At 44.0% G+C, this 23,199-nt stretch overlaps 1 pseudogene; it reads left to right on the top strand.

Annotated features, from left to right (window-relative positions):
* Window positions 1–23,199, top strand: part of LOC129028576 (myomegalin-like) — a 55,220-nt pseudogene that overhangs the window by 5,580 nt on the left and 26,441 nt on the right.

The following is a 23,199-nucleotide window of genomic DNA, read 5'->3' as shown; positions in this document are numbered from 1 at the left end:
TCAGAGGCTGAGGTGGGCGGATCATGAGGTCACGAGATTGAGACCATCCTGACTAACACGGTGAAACCCCGTCTCTACTAAGACTACAAAAAAAAAAAAATCACCTGTGGAACTTAAGTAAAATGTGGATTCATAGGCCTTAGCTCTACAGCTTTTTAAACAAGCACCTTATGGGATTCTGCTGTTGGTATTTCTCAGGTCTGCAGCTAGTACAGCAGGGATTGAATGACTTCCCTGTTAGACCCTGAGCTAGCCTTACCATATATGCAATTTCATTTAAGCATCTGCTAACTCCACTAGGTAAATGTTATCATCCTTATTTTACATAAAAGGAAACTGAGGCTCAAAGAAGTTAAGTGAATAGACTTGTTATAGCCATGTTTGCCTTCACTCAAACCTAGTATGAGTTTGTTGTTGTGGAAAGAATTTATCTGGAATGTCTTGGTGAAAATTAGCTGTTTGGTCAATTTTATTTCTTCAACAAACATGAATGATTTATGTGGTAGGCACTTGCGTAGGCACTGGGGATACGGGGTGAATAGGACAGACACAGTCCTGCTCTCAAGAAGGTTATCTCTATTATGTGAGCCAGACATAAAGCAAACAATTATCTAAGTACATTTTGACTGTATTAATAGTCCTGATTAATGTTATTTATTTATTCTGTATTCCTAAGTCCCAATGGTTTGAAACTGACTGATGATAAATAATAGAACTGCAAAATTTATAACAATAAATTTGTTTAAAAAAAGGTCTTATTTTTTAACAGTGTAAGTACTCTTGTTTATTCCAGAGGCTACTAAAAATTAGAACATATGAGGCTGTGTGGCACAAGTAAAGAAAACTAGCCTGCATGTCTTGAGACCAAGGTTTCTAGTGATGGTGCTGCCACCAAGAAGCTGTGGAAGTTTGGGCAAGTCTCTTACTCTTCCTGAGCTGTGGCTTTCTTGTATATAAAATTAGGGAGCTGTTGTAGGTCTCAGGTTACTTCATGCTCTGGGGTATGTCTGAGTTTATTGTGGGCTGAGATGTCGGTAAGAGGTACTATCAGGAACTGTTGTCAGGACCAGACCTAGCCCTCAATTATGTGTTTCCTGCAGGAACACCATGCTGAGACTTTGCCTTGAGAACGCAGAGCTGAAAGAGCAGATGGGAGAAGCAATGTCTGATGGATGGGAGATCAAGGAAGACAAGGAGAAGGGCAAGGTGATGGTTGAGACTGTGGTAGCCAAAGACGGTCTGAGTGAGAGTAGCCTTCAGGATGAGTTCAGAAAGCTCCAGGGAAAACTGAAGAATGCCTACAATATCATCAGCCTCCTCAAAGAACAACTTGTGCTGAGTAGCAAGGGAGGGAATAGTAAACTTACTCCAGAGCTCCTTGTGCATCTGAGCAGCACCACCGACAGAATAAACACAGAACTGGTTGGTTCTCCTGGGAAGCACCAACACCAAGAGGAGGGGAATGTGACTGTGAGGCCTTGCCCCAGACCCCAGAGCCTTGACCTTGGGGCTACCTTCACAGTGGATGCCCACCAAGTAAGTGTGGGCTTAGATGGAATGGAAAACAACTGGAGAAGGGCTCAATATGTCAGTGTTTACCATAAAAGTTTCTCCCATGTGAATCAGGAGGTACCAAGAGAAGGGTCTCTTTGTACCACAAACAATAGTAATAATATTCTGCCTACATTCAGATTTTAGAAAGACTTTTATAACATAAATATTTCTTGAGTACTTAATTTTTCAGATAACACACTAGGCATTGGCATGGGGCAATAAAACCAATGGCTGCCCTTGAGATACTTAATATGGTAAGGAAAGATGGCACACAAACAGGTAATTTTAACAGGATGTTGTAACTGCTGTAACACAGGGATGCATCAGTTTATGAGGCAGCCCAGACAAGTGGTATGTAATAACATCCCTTCCTTATCACTGCCATTTTTTTGTCAAAGCTCATCACAAGTGTCTGTTCCTGGGCCTCAGACAGATTATTGGGATCCTCTCTAGGCAAGGAGCTATGCTGAAGATTCAGTAAAATGGAGAATACAGAGATTCTGAGAGAATCAGTGGGACACAATGTGAGGGGAGATGTGTGGAGGGTTCCACCCCTTCTCTTTTTGACCACCGAGAAAACATTTCCTGAGAGCTCCTCTGTAGACTTGACTGGCACTGTGCTGTGTGCTGTGGATACAGATCTGAAGAAAACATTATCCCAGCGCTCCAGGAGCTCCATCTGGAAAGCAAGTCACTGCCAAATGGTATCAGAAGTGCTGTGACAGACCTGAGTAAAGTCCACAGGGTTCAGAAGGGGCGGTGGTCATCACTGCATGGGGGTGACCTCAGACTGTCCTGATCCCTTTCACAGTTGGATAACTGGTCCCAGCCTCATGACCCTGGGCCTCAGTCAGCGTTTAGCCTACCAGGGTCCACCCAGCACCTGCGCTCCCTGCTGTCACAATGCAAACAATGCTATCAAGATCTCCAGGAGAAGCTGTTGCTATCAGAAGCCACTGTCTTTGCTCAGGCTAATGAGCTGGAGAAATACAGTTATACTTAGTAAGTAAATATGACTTACTAGTAAAGAACTAGCCTGTGTGTCTTATAAGTTCTGTATGTTCTATACAAACATAACGTGGTTATTGAGCACATGAAGTATGGCTAGTGCAACTTGGACATTTGGTTTTATTTAATTTTACTTAATTTAATATAAAGTGGTCCTATGTGGCTACTAAGTACCTTATTGGACAGTGCAGGTCTAGGGTCTTGGGACTCTAAATTAGTTTAGCTCCATTCAACATTTATTGAACCCCTGCAGATAAAGCACTTGCCAGCTTCAATGGGGCTGCTAGAGATGATAGTGTACAATCCCTGACTTACAGATATCTGGTCCCCATTAAAGCCTGGGTTATCAGAAGGGGAGATTATCAATGGCAAATGGAGGCTCCTCTTGTGGAAAGAAATTCTGCTTCCTGGAGCTTGTGGTCCGTTCTCCCACCAGTTCAGAGAAGATTCTCTCCCACTGTGAATCTGCCCTCCCTGCCCCAAAAGGTTAGGTTATGTGCCATTGAGTCTGAGGGCATATGTGGGAAATTCAGACATTCTGTAACACCTGCTGTCTCTTCCCAAGCAGGTGAATCCTTGGTGAAGCAGGACAGCAAGCAGGTCCAGGTGGACCTCCAGGACCTGGGCTATGAGACTTGTGGCTGAAGCAAGAATGAGGCTGAACGGGAGGAAACCACCAGTCCCTGTAAGAGCACAGGATGTGGGGCTCACCCCTCCCTGGAGTCAGCTGTCACATTTGGGTGCTGTTGGCCAATTCCACACCTGACAAGTAGCAGGGAAGAGGAGGACAGGAGGTTAATAGGAGAACTCTTGCCCAAAATGAGGCTGAGTATAAGCTTGAATTTCTACAATTAGTTTTTGGCATACTGCTAATAACAATAATAATAATAATATAAAGTTCCATCCAACTGATTATTATAGAAATACTAAGGCCTACTTAGAGACCAGATGAGGTTTTGGAAACATGCAAACCCTAAGTTAAAAATAATTTTGTTTTGCATTATAAAAAGACTACAACTATAGGGCCACCCAGCACATTGAAAACCAGAAGAGAAGAAAAACACAATCTCTCTCATTCTTGAGGCAGTGTAGTTTGGCAGTTAAGAGAAAAGATCCTGGGGCCAGACTGGTTGGTTCAAATCCCAATTTGTAAACTTTCCTATGCCCCAGTTTCTTCATATGTTAAAATAGTAATAAAGGAACTACCTACCCCGTCAGGTACTAATGTCAATTAAATGGGTAAATTCTCATAAAATGCTTTAGAACAGTGCCTGGCATCTGGTAAAATGCCATGGATTAGTTCTCATTCTGACTACCACTGCCCTAATACACTGATGTTAACATGCTGATATATTTATTCAAAGTCTTATTTTCCTATGGCTATTTTTTCACACAGTTGTAACCCAATACACTTTTAAATTATAGTAAAATTTAGAGAGCATTTAACTTTCAGCATGCAGGAATAGCTTGTCCTACATACTTGTGGCCATCCTAAATAGACAAGTCCATGTGAATGTCTTAAAAAACATCAGTGTGTGTGGAAGGAACACAGGACATTGGAGGATTTGAATTCTGTCTTTGCCATGTGCTAGTTTGAGTGATCTAGAAGAAGCTAGTTTACCACCTCCCTTTAAGTTTTGGTTTCCCCAGTCAGTAAAATAGAAAGTGATGAAACCTAACTTGTAAGTATAAAGAGGATAAGAAAATTTGTATTTGAATGCCTACTACAGTGTCAGGGTTGAATAAAGTACCACTTCAACTTTTCCCTAGTGATTATTGTCCACATGACCAAACCTGCCTCCTCTCAAAGGCAGTGGCCACAACAGCACATCCAACCTTTATTTAGGAAGACATCTTTGTCTTTTTTCAGAGTGTGAGGAGCACAACAGCCTCAAGGAAATGGTCCTGATGGAGGGGCTGTGCTCTGAGCAGGGGCACCAGGGCTTAACGCTGGCTAATTCCTCTGAGAGGAAGCCATTGGAGAACCAGCTAAGGAAGCAGGAAGACTTCTGGGTATATGGAAAGTCAGAAAACATCTCGGTCCTATGAAATGACATCAAAGATCTGAAGGTCCAGCTGCAGAATGCCAACAAGGTCATTCAAAACCTCAAGGGCTGGGTCCGGTCTCTCTCGGTTACAAGTGATTATTCATCTAGTCTGGAAAGACCTCAGAAGCTGAGAGCTGTTGGCACCCTGGAGGGGTCTTCACTTCATAGTGTCCCTGATGAGGATGAGGTGTGGCTGTCTGATGGCACTGGGGCTTTCTACTCAACAGGGCTTCAGGCCAAAAAGGACCTGGAGAATCTCATCCAGAGAGTACCCCAGCTGTAGGCCCAGCTCCCAAAAAATGGACTAGAAGGGAAGCTGGCTGAGGAGCTGAGATCAGCCTCGTGGCCTAGGTAAGGATGGCACTGTTTGGGCACTTTTTTGATTGAAAATGTGTAAGTTCATGCTTGGCATAGGGTAGCTCAGGCAGTTGGAAGAAAGAACATGTCTGGGTATTCACAAGGACACTGATTTAAATGGTAGATGTAGGTCTGCAGAAAAGACAGGTAGGCAAACAGGAGGGCATAGGATGATGTCTCAGTATCTGGGAGATACCAGGTCTCAGGGATTTCCTCTTAGGGATATATTAGTAAAGTAATAGTATACATGGTATAGTATAGTAGTAATACTGGAATCAGACTGCCTAGCTCTCATGCTTACTACCCAGGCAACCTTCTTAACCTTTCTGAGACTTTGTCCTTACCTATTAAATGAGGATGATAAGAGAACCCACCTCAAAGGGTGGATATTAGGTTTACATGAATTAATACAAGTGCTGGCCAGGCGTGGTGGCTCATGCCTGTAATCCCAGCACTTTGGGAGGCTGAGGCCGGAAGAACACCTGAGGTCAGGAGTTCAAGACCAGCATACCCAACATGATGAAATGCTGTCTCTACTAAAAATACAAAAATTAGCTGGACATAGTGGCACATGCCTGTAATCCCAGCCACTCGGGAGGCTAAGGTAGGAGAATCACTTGAACCTGGGAGGTGAAGGTTGCAGTGAGCCGAGATGGCACCACTGCATTTCAGCCTGGGTGACAGAGCAAGGCTCTGTCTCAAAAAAAAAAAAAAAAAAAAAAAAAAAAAAAAAAAACTTAATACAAGTGCTTAGAGTAGTGCCTAGTATATATTAAGCTCTCAATGCTATTTGCCATAGTTATAAGTGTTATTGATACTTTGTGTTGAAAACACAGACATTCATCTTGGTGTGTCCTGGTTATCTATTGCTAAGTAATAACCACTCTAAAACTTAGTGACTTCAAACAACACTTTATTATGCTTCATGGTTCTATGGTTTGACTGGGCTCAGCTGGGTGGTTCTCACCTAGGGTCTCTTGTTTTGGGTCCCATCAGTTGATGGTATGAGAGTTTATGTGATGGCCGTCATTGCAAAATACAGTCAGCCACAGTATCATAACATAGAAGAAATTCAGGCATCAGGTGGTGGTTAAAACAGAAGACATGAAAGGTTCTCTCTAGACTTAGGATGAAATGATTCTAATTATTCATTGAGTAACAGCTGTGAATCTCTGTGATACTGATGCTGTAAGGGATTAAAATGAAGAACTATCTTTATTCTCACAGACTTTGTGATTTATCTAGGGACACATAATTTATATATATTATTAATATATATAATATATTATAATTAATTAATTAATATATATAAATAATATGTCCCTAGATAAATTATAACAGTTGAAGAACAGTGGCATGGTAAATTTTGTTGTTGTTGTTTTGTTTTGTTTTGATACAGAGTCTCACTCTGTCACCCAGGCTGGAGTGCAGTGGCGCCATCTCAGCTCACTACAATTTCTACCTCCCAGGTTTAAGCAATTCTCCTGCCTCAGCCTCCCCAGTAGCTGGGATTACAGGCATGCTCCACCATGCCCAGCTAATTTTTTGTGTGTTTTTAGTAGAGGAGGGTTCACCATATTGATCAGGTTGGTCTCGAACTCCTGACCTTGAGATCTGCCTGCCTCAGCCTCTCAAAGTTCTGGGATTACAGGCGTAAGCCACCACACCTGACCCATACTAAGTTTTTTAATGCAATACTTTATCAAGGTAGAATTTACTCTTAAATACCTCCTATGGCTTATGTGCCAGAATTCAGCTTGGGGGAGTTCCTTAGAGATGTTCTCATAGAAATCTCTACAGAAGCCCCCATAACTCCATAACTTAGCATCCACTCTTTCCATACTTACTCTTTCCTCTTCTGTCCTGCATTAGGAAATATGATTCCCTGATTCAAGATCAGGCCTGGGAACTGTCTCACCTACAGCAAAAAATACAAGAAGAGAGAGGTATTTGTTATCTTATCACCTGGCATGCAAAAGATACAATAAAATCTTCTGAGGATCTCCTAAGGAGCAATGACATTGACTACTACTTGGGACAGAGCTTCCGGGAGCAACTCACCCAGGGAAGCCAGCTGACAGAGAGGCTCACCAGCAAACTCAGCACCAGTAAGTTGGCCACAGGGCTTTGGAATACTGTCAGTCACCCCCACAGTTCCAGCCCCTGGTGGCCACCACATCTCCACTGCAACTTTTTAACCTAGGGTCCTGTTTCTATTTCATTTCCTGGGGCTAATACAGGATCAAGACTGCTCAGTGGGGAGCATGGAGAGGAACACACAGGGCTGGAGATGCCATGGTTACAACTATAGAAACTTCACCACTCGTGGAATGTGACCTGTGGGGCAGGGGCAGCATCTATGTGATGCTAAGAGGGAGTAGGGGACATGAGATGGAAGGGCCTTGTTATAGGAGGAAGAACCCTGAACTAATAATTGCAAGACCCAAGCTCTAGCCTGGATGCTGCCACCAACCAGCTAAATGCCTTATCCTTGTGGTGTCTCCATTTATGGCATGGCAGTGTACGTGAAGGTACTCCATATATGGATAAAGTGCCATGCTCTTTTATACATGGTTTAGGCACTGGCTGCAGTAGTTCAAGGGCTACATTGGTTATTATTGGGGTCCTCTACTCAGAATTTCCAGAGAATATCCAAAGGAGTAAAGTAGGATCAGACTTGGGAGCCACCTAGCCCACCTCTTGGTGGCAGATGCAGAGGTGGGGCAGGGCTTCTTATCATCTCCTCAGAGACCAGTGCAGGCTCTGCATGAAAGCTGTGGTGGGGCATATGCATTGGGGAGCTAGTCTGCACCAGGACACGGAGGCTGGAGTGTCCCACAGGGCAGCTGGGCAAGGGCCTCATGATTAATGGAACAAAAGACATTTTAAATGTTTTACCCTGATTTAGGGCAGAGGAAGTCATGACGGTGACCTGCAGGTCAGGGACAGTGGGGTCACTTCTCTAGAGACACAAGCTGAGGTCTCCCAGAATAACTGTTCTGGATGCACATATGAAATGCTCACTACTCTGTCTCCAGATAGGCTCCTGCGTTTGTAATGCGGGAAGTGGGACCAGCCTAATTTCTTATTGTTTCTTTCTAAATTTGGTTTGCAGAGGATCATAAAAGTGAGAAAGATCAAGCTGGACTTGAGCCACTGGCCCTCAGGTAATTCAGAGGGTAATCTGGGAAAGAGATTGGGACTGAGGCCCAAAGGGTCAAGGGTGGCGGCAACTCCACAAATCAAGGAGAATAAAGGAAAGTGCTGAATGTATTGAATTCATGCATTCATTGAACAACTCACTGTTGTTTTTAACTAAATTCTTTCTTCCCTTTTGGTTTAATCACATTGGCACATTAATTCTCCAGGCTTAGTAACCTAAAAACAGTCTGAGCTAAAAGTGAACTAACTAGGTTTCACGAGTCTTCTGCCCCACTAAGGGTCCCACTTTCCTGCTGTATGTTTAATAAGTAGAATGAGCTTTTTGCGAAGTTGGCCTGCCCCAAGTTGGGTTGACAGTTAGTTTAATAGTCACTCAATTGCCCTTGGGGAAAAAAGGAATTATATAACAGGACCTGGTGAAAGAGACCTAGATGGTGTAGATCACCAGGAGGCTGGAGTGCCTCAGGACCCAGTTCTCAGTGAGTTGCTTCATATAATGATCAATGAAATATGGGCTCAGAGTCCATTGTAGCCACTAGTTGGGGTTCTTTGTGTCATGCTTGTGTCTCAGACTACATAAATGCTTCTGAAAATATCTGTAGTGAAGGACACAGTGCTATTTTTTGTTTTGTTTTTATTTCTAATCCATCATAGAAACATACATGGTCTGAATTCAGTTAACTACATGATTCCATTTATCACGCTCTTGGATATTGGAACAATGGTTTGCTCTGCGTTTCTCAATGCTTGCTTTCAATTTTTATAATTGTCTTGTTGGAGATGGTAACAAACAGTTCCCAGGCTGCAACTGTTCCAGGGATCATACTTTAAGCAACAGTGCCTTAAAAGGTGGGCTAGCTATGTCTTTGCTTGTCCTCAGCATATTATGTGGCCAAAGCACTGGGTAGCTATTCTTTCTCCATCTACACCCCACCTATGCTCCATCACTAAGCAAAGGTGGGTTATTTCCATTATTCTCTGCAGGCATGGTCCCCTTGGCTTACTTGGATTTTCCTATGAGCCACAGTCAGGACAGGTTGGTTTGGGTGAACTTGGTTTTACCTGTTGTCCCCCTTCTCCCCACCAGGCTCAGTAGGGAGCTGCAGGAGAAGGAGAAAGTGATTGAAGTCCTGCAGGCCAAGGTGGATGCTCGGTCCCTCACACCCTCCAGCAGCCATGCTTTGTCTGACTCCCACTGCTCTCCCAGCAGCGCCTTTTTCCTGTCTGATGAGCTGGAAGCCTGCTCTGACATGGACACAGCCAGCGAGTACACACACTATGAAGAGAAGAAAGCTTCTCCCACTCACTCAGGTAGCCTCCACTTTCCGGGTGGTACCATCTTTGTCTAGACTGAGTGGAGACCTCAGGAAACAGGCCTTATAGCTCCACCATGGTGTGTATCAGGCTGAGCATGGCTGTGGGGCCAAGTGCCATGCACAAGAACCAGTGGATCAGGATCTTTGCTCTGCTTCTGACTCTACAAGTTACCTCTGTCACCCTGGCCTCCATGGGCATGTACATGCTGTTGGGAACAAGGTGAACCATTGTGGGGAGAGTGAGAAGATCACAGCCGACTCTTCTTCCTCAGTGACTCTGTCAGATAGATCTTCTTTAAGATGGAAAACCTCCTTCATCTCTCCTACAATGATCTTGCTACTTATTCCTGAGCAGTGTTCCCTAAATATATGTGGGTGTCCACAAATGCTGCTAGTCTTGCCTGATAATTTTGGCATTGCCATTTTCATGTTCCAGAGCTCAGAGCACCACTGTCATCCCTAAGGTGGTTTACCTCACTATAGGATCTGTCTGCAAGCAAGAAAATTAACACTGCTAACCGTGCTTGTGCTTGGTTCTTTCCCTGAAAGCAAGACTCTAGCCCTGGTACCCCTGGCTAAATATAAGGCCAGGATTCCAGTTCTCTGTAGAACATCAAACATTTTCTTTCATTCATGGGTTTTATAGATTCCATCCATCATTCGAGTCATTCTGCTGTATTGTCTTCTAAACCATCATCAACCAGTGCATCTCTGGGGGTTAAGGCCGAATCCAGCAGCAACCCCATCAGCTTGCCAACTCCCCAGAATCCCCCCAAGGAGGCCAACCAGGCCCATTCATGTATGCAACAGCCAATGGGACAGAAGCTTCATCTCCTCTTTCTCTGCTGCCTGTTTGATTTTTCTTCAAGGACAGAGGTTTGGACTGTTAGGGGCCTAAATGCATCAAAACCTAGACAGAATCAAGAAACCACCCTCATTCACCAATTGTGTCTGATTTAAGAAAATATTTTAGAAAATAAGTAATCCACATGAGGTTTTGATCCGCACACCAGCTTTGACCAGTAGTTGGCTTACCATTTAAAAAGAAACATTTTTATTGGTTTTCTCTCATTTTATCCTGGGAGCAAAGAGGAAAAATGTTTCTCCCAGGATTACAACAGCCATAGGATGAAAAGAAATTCACACCTACTGATCCACTGTATGTGTTACCCATTAAATCTCCATGGAGATCCTCTCCAAGAGATAGTGCTACTTATTTCATAGCCAAGGACACTGAGAACAGCCTCAGACAAGGTTCTGTTCATAGTACATTACCATTAATGGATGTATGAATGGATTGGCAGTCCTTGATATGTACATAGTGCATATCTTGGGGGCAGTTAAAAGGGTGCATTTCATTTACAAGACCAGCTTAGTTGCCAGAGGGTACACTGCTCATTCACAGCCCTGTACCAGGGATGGCAAGGAAAAGGCAAACCTTGTCTTCACCTCCTACCTCCTACCATAGCTGGCTGGCTGCCTTCAGTGTGGTTTGTTGTGAGGTTTGACTTGAGTAGAGGTGCTCCCAGAAAGCACAATGCTTTTTTCTGCTGCCTTCATTTCCCTGAGGGCAATTCAACCAAAATCTTAAGGAAGAGGAACTGTTCCAAAGCTTCCTAAGCCTGGTTTCAAAGTTTCTAGGCCAGAGTGGGCAGCAGCTGGACCAGAATCATGAAGAAAAGCTGTGCTTCCAGAATTGTAGACATCTGCTTAAATGTTTTGGGTTCGAACAGAGCAGAAGATGAAGAATGGAGGATTTAAAAATCAGAATGCCTCCTCAAAGAATGCCTGGGCTGTGTTACCTGGCAATTTGAGTGTATTTGCAGTTTTGATCTGAAATGGTGTCAGCACCATTGGGTTTTGTTTTAGGATGTAATCATTGTCTTCTACATCAGACATTCTCTATGGGTCAGCCTTGGTTTCTGCCCCCCCTCCATTTGCTACCTGCCCTTTAATTGCTTTTAGGGAAGAGGAAAAAATTTTAAACATTGAAACTTGACAGGGCTTCTAAAGATCTATCCGACAGCGTCACCAAGGAAAAAGAGTCTGCCGTGATCTTCTCACTCTCCCCACAATGGCTCACCTTGTACCCCACAGCAAGTACATGCCTATGGAGGCCAGGGTGACAGAGGTAACTTATAGAGTCAGGAGCAGAGCAAAGATCCTGATCCACTGGTTCTTGTGCATGGCACTTGGCCCCACAAGGTTTCTAAAAACCTGTCTGTAGGTGGGCTGCCTAAAGATCACCAGGGAAGACTTCTTTTTTAATACAAATTTCCTGTTCCAAGAATTTATAATTCTGTAAGTCTACATTAAGGCCTAGACAGAATCCAGAAGGCCTAAAGAATCTACATATATTAAGAGTTTTTGCTATGTGATTTAAATGCCCAGAAGGTTATGCAAGCCATTTTGTCTAAGCCACTCTACCAAGGCATCTATTTTTAATTTGGTGATTGAACATGTTGATTTGGAATTCTGAAGTTTGTTTCCATCAGAGTCCTGAACTGCATGCACTAGTAATGAAAATTTCCCCACAGCCTTTGTTCATCTCTCTCCTACTCAGGATGGGACCTGATACCATCAGAGAGGAGTTCTAGGTGGAGAAAGAGTCTTGTCCCAAGGCCAAGGACTGATACACACTGGGAGCAAAGCCCCAGGGGCCCTTGAGAGCATTCAGGCTCTCTGAGTTATCCATGCCCAGGGTTGCTGGCATGGGGCTCAATAATCCCACCTTACCTTCTTTAGCCAATTGCTTTCAAGATGAACGCAGAGGTTGTATGCAGGATAGCCCCGGCAGGGAAGAAGACAGAAGGTCAGCCAGGCCAGCCTCTCTGGTAGCAATGGTCACTCTTGGCTGTCTCATCCTGTACCACACTAGGTAATAGCCACTCTGCAGGGTGATGTCTGGTTCTCAATCTTTTGCTCATTCTTTTCTCTCATTTTGATGATGTGTCTCTTTTCTCCCTAACTTTCTGTTTCTAGGCATTTTCACTCCACACCCAAGCTGACTAGCCTTCCTCAGGCACCATTGCCCTCAGCTCCATCCAGCTTCCTGCCTTTCAGCTCACTGGCCCTCCACTCCTTGGCTGCTGTGAGACACCAGTGGTCTTCTTGGCTGAGGCTCAGCAGGAGCTGCAGAAGCAGTTAGGAGAAAGTGAGAACTTCTGCATTTGTGTGCTTGTGAATGGCAGCCCCACACTGTGTTGCTCTGCATGGATTGGGCTGGATGGCAGGGTTTAAAAAAACAAAATGGGTACATATTACAAAGGGAAGACTGAGGGAAAGCTCTGCTTGCTTATTTTTTGGAAATGCATTTCCTGTTATTTCTCTGATGTGTGTGTCTCATCAGTTAACAGGTAGACATGTTCACGAGGCTCTAGACCTGGTGCTCTCACACTGTAGACAGTGTAGGATACCACCAAGTATGCTGAATCCCTGACAGACTGGTGGACTACTCATTGGTAGGGGATGGGAGAGAGATGTTATGCTTTGCCTATGCAGGATGAAGTGGCCAAGAAAAAGATGGCCACATTCAGTGGGCTCCTTTGTGTGGCTATTACAGTTTTCTGCTGTGAAATGCTGTTAATCAAGTTCAGTTCCTAACATCATTAGGTTGGAGCAAAAAGGGTAATGGTAGAGGGATTCAGAAGAGGAAATGATGAGCCCCTTTTTCTACTGCACAGGGTTCATCCCTGCCCTGGGACAGGTGACACATAGGCAGCTTAGAACCACAGTGCCAGCTATGGCATCTGACTGTGAATCCTATCTTCTGACTCCCAAAGATAATTGACCTTATATAGTTATGTAGACTGTGGACAGTCATCTTTTAGAAAATGCTTTGATATATTTGTAGGCTGGATGCTCATCATAAATTTAGTGTGCTGATGTTCACTGATAGCTTAGAAAAAAATGACAAACCTTCACATGAATTTGCTCTCTCATAGCACCTTAAGCACAACAGTTAGAAAGCAGTTTGAATGAACTTAAACTCACTTGTCAGGCACTTTTTGTGCCTGTAAAGAAGCTTAGGTGAGCCAGAGACTGATAGGGTCACCATGCCAGCAGTTTCTAGTGATGCAAGACAACAGCCAAGAATTTGCATCCCCCTCCCTGTAGCCCCAAATGTCATGTGGACAAGCCTATTTCTTTCCTTCTTCCTTTTTTATTTTTATTTTTTTTTTTGAGACAGGGTCTCACTTTGTCACCCAGACTGAAGTGCAGTGGCATGATCTTGGCTCATTGCAGCCTCGACCTCCTGGACTCAAGCGACTCTCCCACCTCAGCCCCCCAAGTAGTTGGGATTACAGGTGTGTGTCACCACACCTGGCTAATTTTTGTATTTTTTGTAGAGATGGGGTTTTGCCATGTTGCCAAGACTGGTCTAGAGCTCCTGAGCTCAAGTGATCAGCCCACCTCAGTTTCCAAAAGTGCTGGGATTACAGGCATGAGCCACTGCACCCAGCCTAGCCTATTTATTTTGTCAACCCAGCAAATGGATACTTTGTCTAGTGCAGGGAACTCTAAAGCTCAGGGAAGTGAAGTTACTTGTTCAAGGTCACTAGTAAGTGGGAGAGATGGGCTTGAATCTGGACTTCTGCTCCAGGTTTCATGTTTCTGTTATACCTTTTCTACTTAGGATGGCTTTGTCATCATCCTGCTTAGAGTATGGGGCTGAGCTCAGCTGATCAAACTCTGGGGAATCCTTGCAACAACTTTTTCCCTCTCTTTAGAGACCACTAGGAGGTGCTGGTGTTTCTGACCTAAAACTTGTTACTTTAGCAGTTGTGGCACCAGCAATGGATGGGCAAAAATGTGCCCCAAGACAAATGGCAAGAGTATTTTCTAGCTTCCATTTCTTCCCCTTGCCTCCTTTTCCTTTATCTATCCACATTTGTCCATTTGTCTTTGCCCAAAGGGAAGGATGGAAGGAGAGCACTGTCCATGAAAAAGGGTCTATTGTTTTGAGTTAAATTTGAATTACATCAAGTCTGAGGCCATTGACTGGAGTTCAAATGGTCCCAGCCTAGATGAGGAAGATTGTAGCCCTTTCTTTCTCCACCTGAAGTCAAGGTCCTCTCCAAGGGACCATTGCTTATCCAAGCTCACTGTTTGCTTTGAGCCAATTTTCCATGTGGACAGAGGTGCATGGTGGCCTCTCAGGTCCCTGGGTTAAAATCTTGTGCAAGACTGTATGGTATCTTTGCATGGTTTAGAGCATGTACTGTGTATTGTGTGGCCAATGGACTGGAACACGAGAATACCGATCATTGTTACTGATAGACTTAAAACCTCACATGGCCTTGATTAAAAAGTAAGCTGACTATCTACAATCACTGATTTCTTCCTTTGCCTTGTGTTTGGATGGGGTTGAAGGCAGTTTGAAAGAGGCAGGAAATCATGTATTTGTTGCATCCCTTCAAAAATGTAGCTGCTTAAATTTTTAATCTTCTTCCTTAACTAAGTGATCCTGATGAACATCTAGTATTTTGCAAATTGGAGGAGAGACTCATCACAAGACTTCTCAAACTTCTGCCTATTAGAATCACCTAGAATACATTTAAAACATCCATTATTCAAGATGTATCCCATATTGATTATGGCAAAATCTCTGGAATCCAGGAATCAGTATATGTTTCCATACTTTCTCAGGAGATTCCAATATGTACCAAAATTTGAGAACCAGCTACAAATGGGGCTAAAAGCTGGCAACTGGCAATTACACTAACCCCTCTGAGGAGTTTGGCTTGGTTGGAAGAAACAATGACCTCACTCCTGTTGCTTAGGGGGAGCTACCTGTCTATTCTGTTGCCCATGTTCATAATCCCTGAAAGAAAGCAGGCTTCTGAATTTTCTCCTAAATTGCATCTCTGCCCACCTCTTTCCCTATCTCCTCTATGCTGGGCTTCTTTTTACAGAGAAGTGGAGACGAAGGGGCTCAAGGGAAAGGCCTATGATTTCAAAAGGTCCATGAAAGTACCAGCCTATGAAATGAAAGTCCTACATGCCTCTGTGGAAAAGTATTCAATGATTCTTTAGACAGGAGTGATGACATTTTGCAGCTCTTTGAGTCAAGTTGGATGGGATCCAAATAAATACTTGCCTTACATAGGCCCTTCCCCAGCCTCAGCAAAGAGTTCTTCAGTCTGGAGGAATTAGAGCCACCATATCCAGCTTGACTTCATGTCCCCTTTCTCTTCTGAAAAATTCCAAGGTGGAACTGACATATTGACTGGTTAGTTTCAGGGGAAGGCAAGTACATGTAGACAAACAAACATTCATGTTCACAGGTAAGCTCAATCCTGTATGCCATTGCACTCACAACTTGTAACTGTGGGAGTGAATCCTACTTTTAGAACTTTCCTTGTTGTCTGTCATGAAGGGTTGTAGTAGAAGCCAGGAGCAGGGCCACTGGACTTTTCCATTGTGTATACTGATGACTTTAAGATACTTTATTCTCTACCTCTTGTGTCTCCTGCTAGGAAATACAAAAAGTGAGAATTACAACCTCTAGGTTACAAGCCTTAGTCTAATTGGTATACCACAGTGAACTGGGATCTCTGACATTCCACAGGTCTCCTTTTAGTCTCTATTCTTAGTAATCACACACTTCCTTGCAAATCCTTCCCTTCTGACACCCCGTTTGCTTCTTACTCATGTTTCTTTCTGCCCAGATGCCAGCACTATTCCTCCTGCTTCCACAGCTACATTGCTGAGCAAAGACTTGGAAGCTGGCTCTTCCCACTACCTCAACTCTGCCAGCCTGACTCTTCTCCAAGAAGCACCATAGAACTGGGAAGAATCCTGGAGCCTGGATACCAGGGCAGCAGTGGCCAGTGGGACATGATGAGGCCTCAGAAAGGGAGTGTATCTGGGGACCTCAGGCTCCTCTGTGTACCAGCTTAACTCCAAACCCACAGGTAAAGCACAAAGTGGAGATGGCAGCCTTTGAAAAGAAGTCTCATTCAGAGTCTACTCTTTTCCTACCCAGGCAGGACTGTTTCATCCCTCCTCCATCCCTGGCTCACAGAGTGGGGAGTATAAAATGCAAGACCTGGATCAGGGCTCAGTCCTTTCCATGTACATTTCTTCATTCTCCTGCCCAGGGCCTCAGAGCTCTGTAGGGATATGGGAAAGTCAGGGAGCCACCTCTTGTGCTCTCATACTCATGTCCTTCTGTCTCTCTGCAGCCTGGCCTCTTTGCAGCCCACTCTCTTAGACCCCTCCAGAATGCCAGGCATAGATGGGACTTTATTCCATCAGTCAGGAGTTGTCACAGGAAAGGATGCAAGGGTGCAGCTCCCCAACCCTGCACATATATCCTGTGAACAAAATTCAGTCACAGCAAGTGGAGAGGTATAGCTAAGCTCATAAATGCTGGGATGCCACTCATTTCCAACAGTAAGACAATCATAATTTTCAGGAAAAGACTGAGCCCAAAGCAAAATGGTTCAGTTAATATCTGATGTAAGCATCCCTCTGACTTTTCTGCATCTTTGTCCTTTGTTTGGCAGGGGGAGGGGGGTGGTGTCATCCCCTGTCTAATCTGTCTTCAGATCTCTAGATCCTTCCAGGCTATTCTTTCATCTTCCATATTAAAAGTGATTTCAGGGAAGCATTCAGTGTCAGTCATTAACCACATAGGGTGAGCGTAAGATCACATACTTTTACTTTAGGCCTTCTTTCTAAGGGTGGGAGGAAGGGCTTTGTTCCTTGCTAAAGAATGCTCACTCATGTGTCAGTAAGAAGAAAGGTAGAGTGAGGTCTCACCTATCATCTCATAGTCACACCCAGGAGGTGGCCATACCTTTCCAGCTGCTAGGCAGGTCTTGTCCAGAGCCCTCAGTTATTTTTCTAAAACATGTGGAACTCTCACAAGACCCCTGTGTGGGAGGAGGCCCATGGAGATTTTTTAGCAAGTGACTGTTATGTGTTTGAAAGCACATTGACTGTTTAAACAAAACTACCATTCCTTTGGGTGTCCATATGAAAGCACACAGTTGGCAGAAGACTAGTGATATTTACAGGTCTTGCTGCAAGGCCCCTGGCTAAGCCCCGCACCCATCAGTAACCAGGATTCTCCATCTCCACCTCTCTCCATGTCCTGTTGGTTTGGCTACAGGGGCTGACCTGCTGGAAGAGCATCTTGGTGAAATCCAGAACTTGTGCCAGCACCTGGAGGAATCCATCTGCATCAGTGACCACCTACGGGAGCAATTGGAACACCAGCTGAGCTCTACTGCCCATTGAAGCAGTAGGAGAGGCCCAAACATTCCTGTTTCTGGCTCTATTTAGGGACCTTTAGGCAGAGCTTCACAGATATTCTTTACTTCACTTGCTCCTTATAAACAGTCCAGCAAGGGAGGTGGGCAAGTACCGTTATCCCTACTTTCTGAATATATCTGAGTTTAGAGAGTAACTCTCTTTAAGGCAGAACTAGGTCTGGTCCCCAGAGTCACCTGACTTCTCACCCCATACTTAATCTGCTTATATACTGCCTGCTGCTGTCTGTGCCTTTGTTGTGTGATTGATAAGTGGTGGAGCCAGGTCTGTAAGGGTCCTCCCAACTCCACCCCTGGCCACTTTACTGAGGTGGCCTTTCTCCTTATACTCTCCTTCCAAGCTACTGTCACATGGAGGCCAGTCTTTCCATATGTTTTTATCCTGCCTATACCATAGCAACAGCTGTTTAGGGAGATTGAGACTCCTGCACCATTGCAGTTATGGCACATGATGATGCACGCAAAGAATCCACTAAGAAGAGGCACACAGAAAACATGTACCCAGCCCTCCATGCTTCATTCAGGGCCAGGCCTTGAGTCCTTGGGGTTTTCTGCTGGGTTGGGGCAGTATCTTTGAGAGATAAAGAATTGGAAACTTTTGGAAGCTTCTGTTACCTGAATGTGTACTTTCTGGGACAGGATCCACTTCTAACTTCTACAGTCAGGGCCTGGAGTCCATACCTCAGCTCTGCAATGAGAACAGAGTCCTCAGGAAAGAAAATCGAAGACTTCAGGCCAACTGAGTCATATTTCCAAAGGTACGTGGTCAAAACCCACAAACTGTGGTCACTCTTAAGTTTCTTTCTTCCCTGGCCACACTAATCACCAACTGGAGAAACAAATAGAAGAAGGTAGGGATAACAGAGCTACTCAGATCGACCAACCCAAACTCACAGCTGTTCTCAGTCTACAGAAGGCTGCTTTCTAAGATGTCCCAACTATGGGCCCCTCAGACTCCTAGTCCCCAGGAGTGAAGAGCTCTAGGAAATCCATCATTTCTGTACAACCCACCTGCATATATCCAGAGTCACCAGCTATCAATCTGGATACCAGTCTGGTATCTGTTCTACCTCCCTTTACTCACAACTGATTTGGAACCAATAAAGGAGGGAGTGCAAATGCCTATCTTCCCTCTCAAGTTTCTCCAGACTTCATTGCAGCAGCGTGTGTCGCTCCTGGCCCTGCTCTGCCAACCCTCTGCCTCCTCACCACATCCCTCACTCATAGACTCAGGGCTCCTCTCTGATCAGTACTCCTATGACTCCATGCCAAGTGGCACCAGCAAATGCCCCCCAGCACTTTCCCAGCCCTAGCCAGGGGGCACTCACAGGTGGGCATCATTTCTTGTGTGGCTGGGAGACAGCTGACCTTGGTGTCCGTCTACTTGATCAGATCAATGTATTATCGATAACAAAGTATTTTTATTCACAAATATTCATTGAACCACCATAAAAAGACTGAGAGTAGTAACCAAAAGGATTAAGCGCAGAATGAAGGAATGCTTGCAGAAAAGGAAAAAGCCACCAAGAGATATTTCTAAATTAGCCACCTAAATTAATTAATTAATTAAATTAATTGATTTCTATATTAGCAAGAAAATTTGAAAGGAAAGATCACTGCTGGGGGACGATAACAAAAGTTAACAGATAAGAAAGAGGGCAGAACTACTAAGCTACCATTGCATGCTTGGAGAGAATAGAAGAGACCCCACAGGTGAGAAGACAGTAAGAGATTTAAATGGGTACAATTTGTCAGGCTCAGGTGAATCTTTCCCAAGAGGACTTACTGAGCCTGCAGCTGTATTTTTAGAGTCTCTTCAATAATCTTTGACAACTTGTGAAGATCAGAGAAGTGCTGCAAGCTCAAAAAAGAACAAATATCCCAGTTTTCAAAATAATGAAAATGATATATTCCAAAAAGAAATCTTGATGTTGATCTTTGTCAAAATTCAAGAATGGATTATTGAACAGATGGTATGTGAGCACTTGGAAAATGGTGAACATTAGAAACCAGAATTTCTCTAAGAGCAAGGTAGGAGAGATCAAGTGGGATGAAAGGTTTTGCAAAGAGAGAGATGCACCATTCTCCAGGCTGTGGGGGATGTTGAGCCAGCATGATCTTCCCCACCAACATAAGGCCTTCCTTCCCTGCTCCTTAGCTGTTTGTCAGGGCAGATGTGCTTGGGGTCATCTTCCTGCTGAGGTCTGACCCCATGATAATAAATCAATCATCCATGTTCCTCTCACCAGAGCACTCCCAGGAAACAGAAAGCCTGAGGGAGGCTCTGCTGTCCTCTCGATCCCACCTTCAAGAGCTGGAAAAGGAGCTGGACCACCAGAAGGTGGAAAGGCAGCAGCTTTTGGAAGACTTGAGGAAGAAGCGGCAAGAGTTCTTGCATTTCAGGGAGGACCGTCTTTCCCTCCAGGAAAATGACTCCAGGTAAGAGGGGACCCATTGACAGAGTAGATAGAATTCTTCATTCTTACATTCATTCTTACATTAGAAGAAGGGATATTGGCAAGAAAATTGATGTCCTCTTTTGGAAACCTCAATGTTCCCTCTGCTATTCCTGATTTTTGTGTGTCAGTTGTTGGATGGGAAGGCTTCTGCTTTGAGCAGAAGAAAGTTCTTCTCTGGGAATGCCTTGTCACTCCCAAGTTGAGAGAGTAAAACTCCATTATAGAAATCTTCAGTATATCAGAGACACGACAAAGAAGGGTTCCCATGCTTCCAATTAGGTATAGGACATTAGTCTCACCATCACCTAGGAAGCTTCTGTACTGGCTGTGATGCTAGGTCCCAGCATAAGCCCTGTAACTGCTTGTCAGAATACAAAGAGCACTATAAGAGCAGTAAGGAGACTGTGCTGGTGTATCTGTTCTGCTCTGAACTAATGTAGGTAATGGTGTGTTTTTCAAGCAAAATTACTTGACCTCCCTCAGCCACCATTTCCACATCTGCAAAATAAAAGTGATGGTCTTCATGACCCCCTGAGTTGACATCTGGGGCTCAGATGTAACCCTACCCATAACCCTTTATGAACCCCTGGGTTGACATCTGGCTCTCAGCTTATTGCTCCTGTGTGACTGAGTGGCCCTGCCATTTCAGTGGGCCTTGCCACTCCCTGGTCAAACTGCAGCACAAGCTGGTCCTCCTGCAGCAACAGTGTAAAGAGAAACAGCAGCTTTTTGAGTTCCTCCAGTCAGAGCTACAAATCCACGAGGCACTTTATGGCAATTCCAAGAAGGGGCCGAAAGGTATGTGTTCTTCTCCCCTTACCCCATGAACTTTTTGCCCTTGCATAGGATGCTAGTGAGCTCTTTCCACTGGGAGTTGTGGAGATCATGGGAAGTTACAGAGTTCTGTCTCAGAAACCCCCACCCAAGCCTGGGGCTCCCAGTAGGAACTCTCATGCACAAAGCCCAAGGGACAGGTTGGTAGCATGAGCAAGATCCAGCCTGATCATTCTTAATTACTTTAAGAAAATCTGGACATTCCTATTCTAGACATTCCTATCTGTGTCTAGATTATAACTTTTTTTTTTTTTTTTGAGATAGAGTCTCGCTCTGTCACCTAGGCTGGAGTGCAGTGGCATGATCTCGGCTCACTGCAAGCTCTGCCTCCCAGGTTCTGGCCATCCTCCTGCCTCAGACTCCTGAGTAGCTGGGACTACAGGTGCCCACCACCACGCCCAGCTAATTTTTTGTATTTTTAGTAGAGACGGGGTTTCACCATGTTAGCTAGGATTGTCTTGATCTCCTGATGTCATGATCTGCCCACCTCGGCCTCCCAAAGTGCTGGGATTACAGGCGTGAGCCACCGCGCCTGGTGATTATAACATTTTTTAAAGCAAAAGAACTGTCCTAATGATATCATTTGAAAAGGCCTTTAATATTGTCAGTGATACATACTGACAACCCATTCAGCCCAGTGTAGCAGGCAGTATGCTCCCACCTTGACCCTTTCCCTACTGACATCTGGCTCTCAGCTTATTGCCCTTTCATTTAACTTTCATAAATCCTGATTTAGTTTCCTGATTTTCTAAAGAGAAGGTGAACTGGAATTTGAAGAAATACAGGGCCTTACCAGACTCAGTGAATAGCTTAAGTACAAAGTCATGGTGAGTGTTGAGTCAGTGGGGACCAGCCTGCCCACAGGAGAAAATTAAAAGACATGAAAACAAAAAAACCTTATAGAAATACCACTAATAGGACCTAAATTTCAATCCTGGATTTAAATATTAAGGACATTTATTGAACACTTTGCTGCCTGCTGAAATAATAATCTAATATTTGGGAATTTTGATATATTTCTTCATTCTTCTTTAAATGGAGAAAAGTACTCATAACATAATGTTAATAAGTCACAGCAGGCTGGGACAGAGGGCTGACATCAATGTCATGAAATTAAGCAAAGATAAAAAGCAAAATCCTGAGCTCGATTAAAAATATCAGTGGTAGAAATATAGGACGAGTGTCGAAATATATGACAGGCAGCCATTCATGGACTTCAGGGTTTGGGGTTTGGTAGAAACATGTTCACACAAGTACGGCATAGGCAAAATGATGCTAGAAATACCAGCTCAAAATAACACTAGAGTAGTGTAAGTGTGATGTTCACTTGTGGAGACTATGTCTAAAATATTGTTAGATTATGGGGCACCATCTTTGAAAAGGGCATTGACACACTAGGGAACATAATGAAGACAGGGTGCACAATGGTGTGGACCAGAAATCTTGAACTGGTCAAAGAAACTAAAGAAATTTAGGCTTTCAAAAGATCTTGAGGACATGAGAACTGGCTTCAGATATTTGAAGAACTGTCAGGTGAAAAAGAACTCATGTATTTTATGTCCCTCCAGAGGGCTAAACAAAGAGTGAAGGGCAGTGGAATTTAGATTGGAATTATCATAAATCCTGATTTAGTTTCCTGATTTTCTAAAGACAAGGTGAACTGGAACTTGAAGAAATACAGAGGGGCTCACCAGGCTGGGAGAATAGCTTAAGTACAAAGTCATGGTGAGTGATGGGTCAGTGGGACCAGCCTGCACACAGGAGAAGCTTGGGGTTTGGGGAGTGAGAAGTCAGGATGGTGGAGCAGAGTCATCAAATCTTGAAAGCCCACAGGTCAGGGGGAAAGTTGACATTCTGTATAGTAGATAATGAAACTAAGTCTGTTCTTTTTCAAAGAAGATAAACATATGATGAAAACAGAGCTTTAAGAAGTTAAGTCTCAGGGGATGTCCTGGAGGTGGGAGACATTAGAATCTGGGAAACCTATTGGATGGGTCTAGTGATATTCTGGCACATTAAGAGATGACAGTCTAATATAAGGTGCTATTGGGAAGATGAAAGGGTATAGATAGATTTAAAAACATCTCTTTAAAAAATAAGCGAAATTTAATGAGAACTTGGATCGAGAAAGAGAGAGAGAAACATCACAAAACTTTGGGCAAAATTCAAGAGTAGATTATTT

The sequence above is a fragment of the Pongo pygmaeus genome, chromosome 1 (genome assembly GCF_028885625.2).
Source record: "Pongo pygmaeus isolate AG05252 chromosome 1, NHGRI_mPonPyg2-v2.0_pri, whole genome shotgun sequence".
NCBI lineage: Eukaryota > Metazoa > Chordata > Mammalia > Primates > Hominidae > Pongo > Pongo pygmaeus.
Note: the sequence above shows the minus strand (reverse complement) of the source record. Positions and strands in the feature narration are given on the sequence as shown.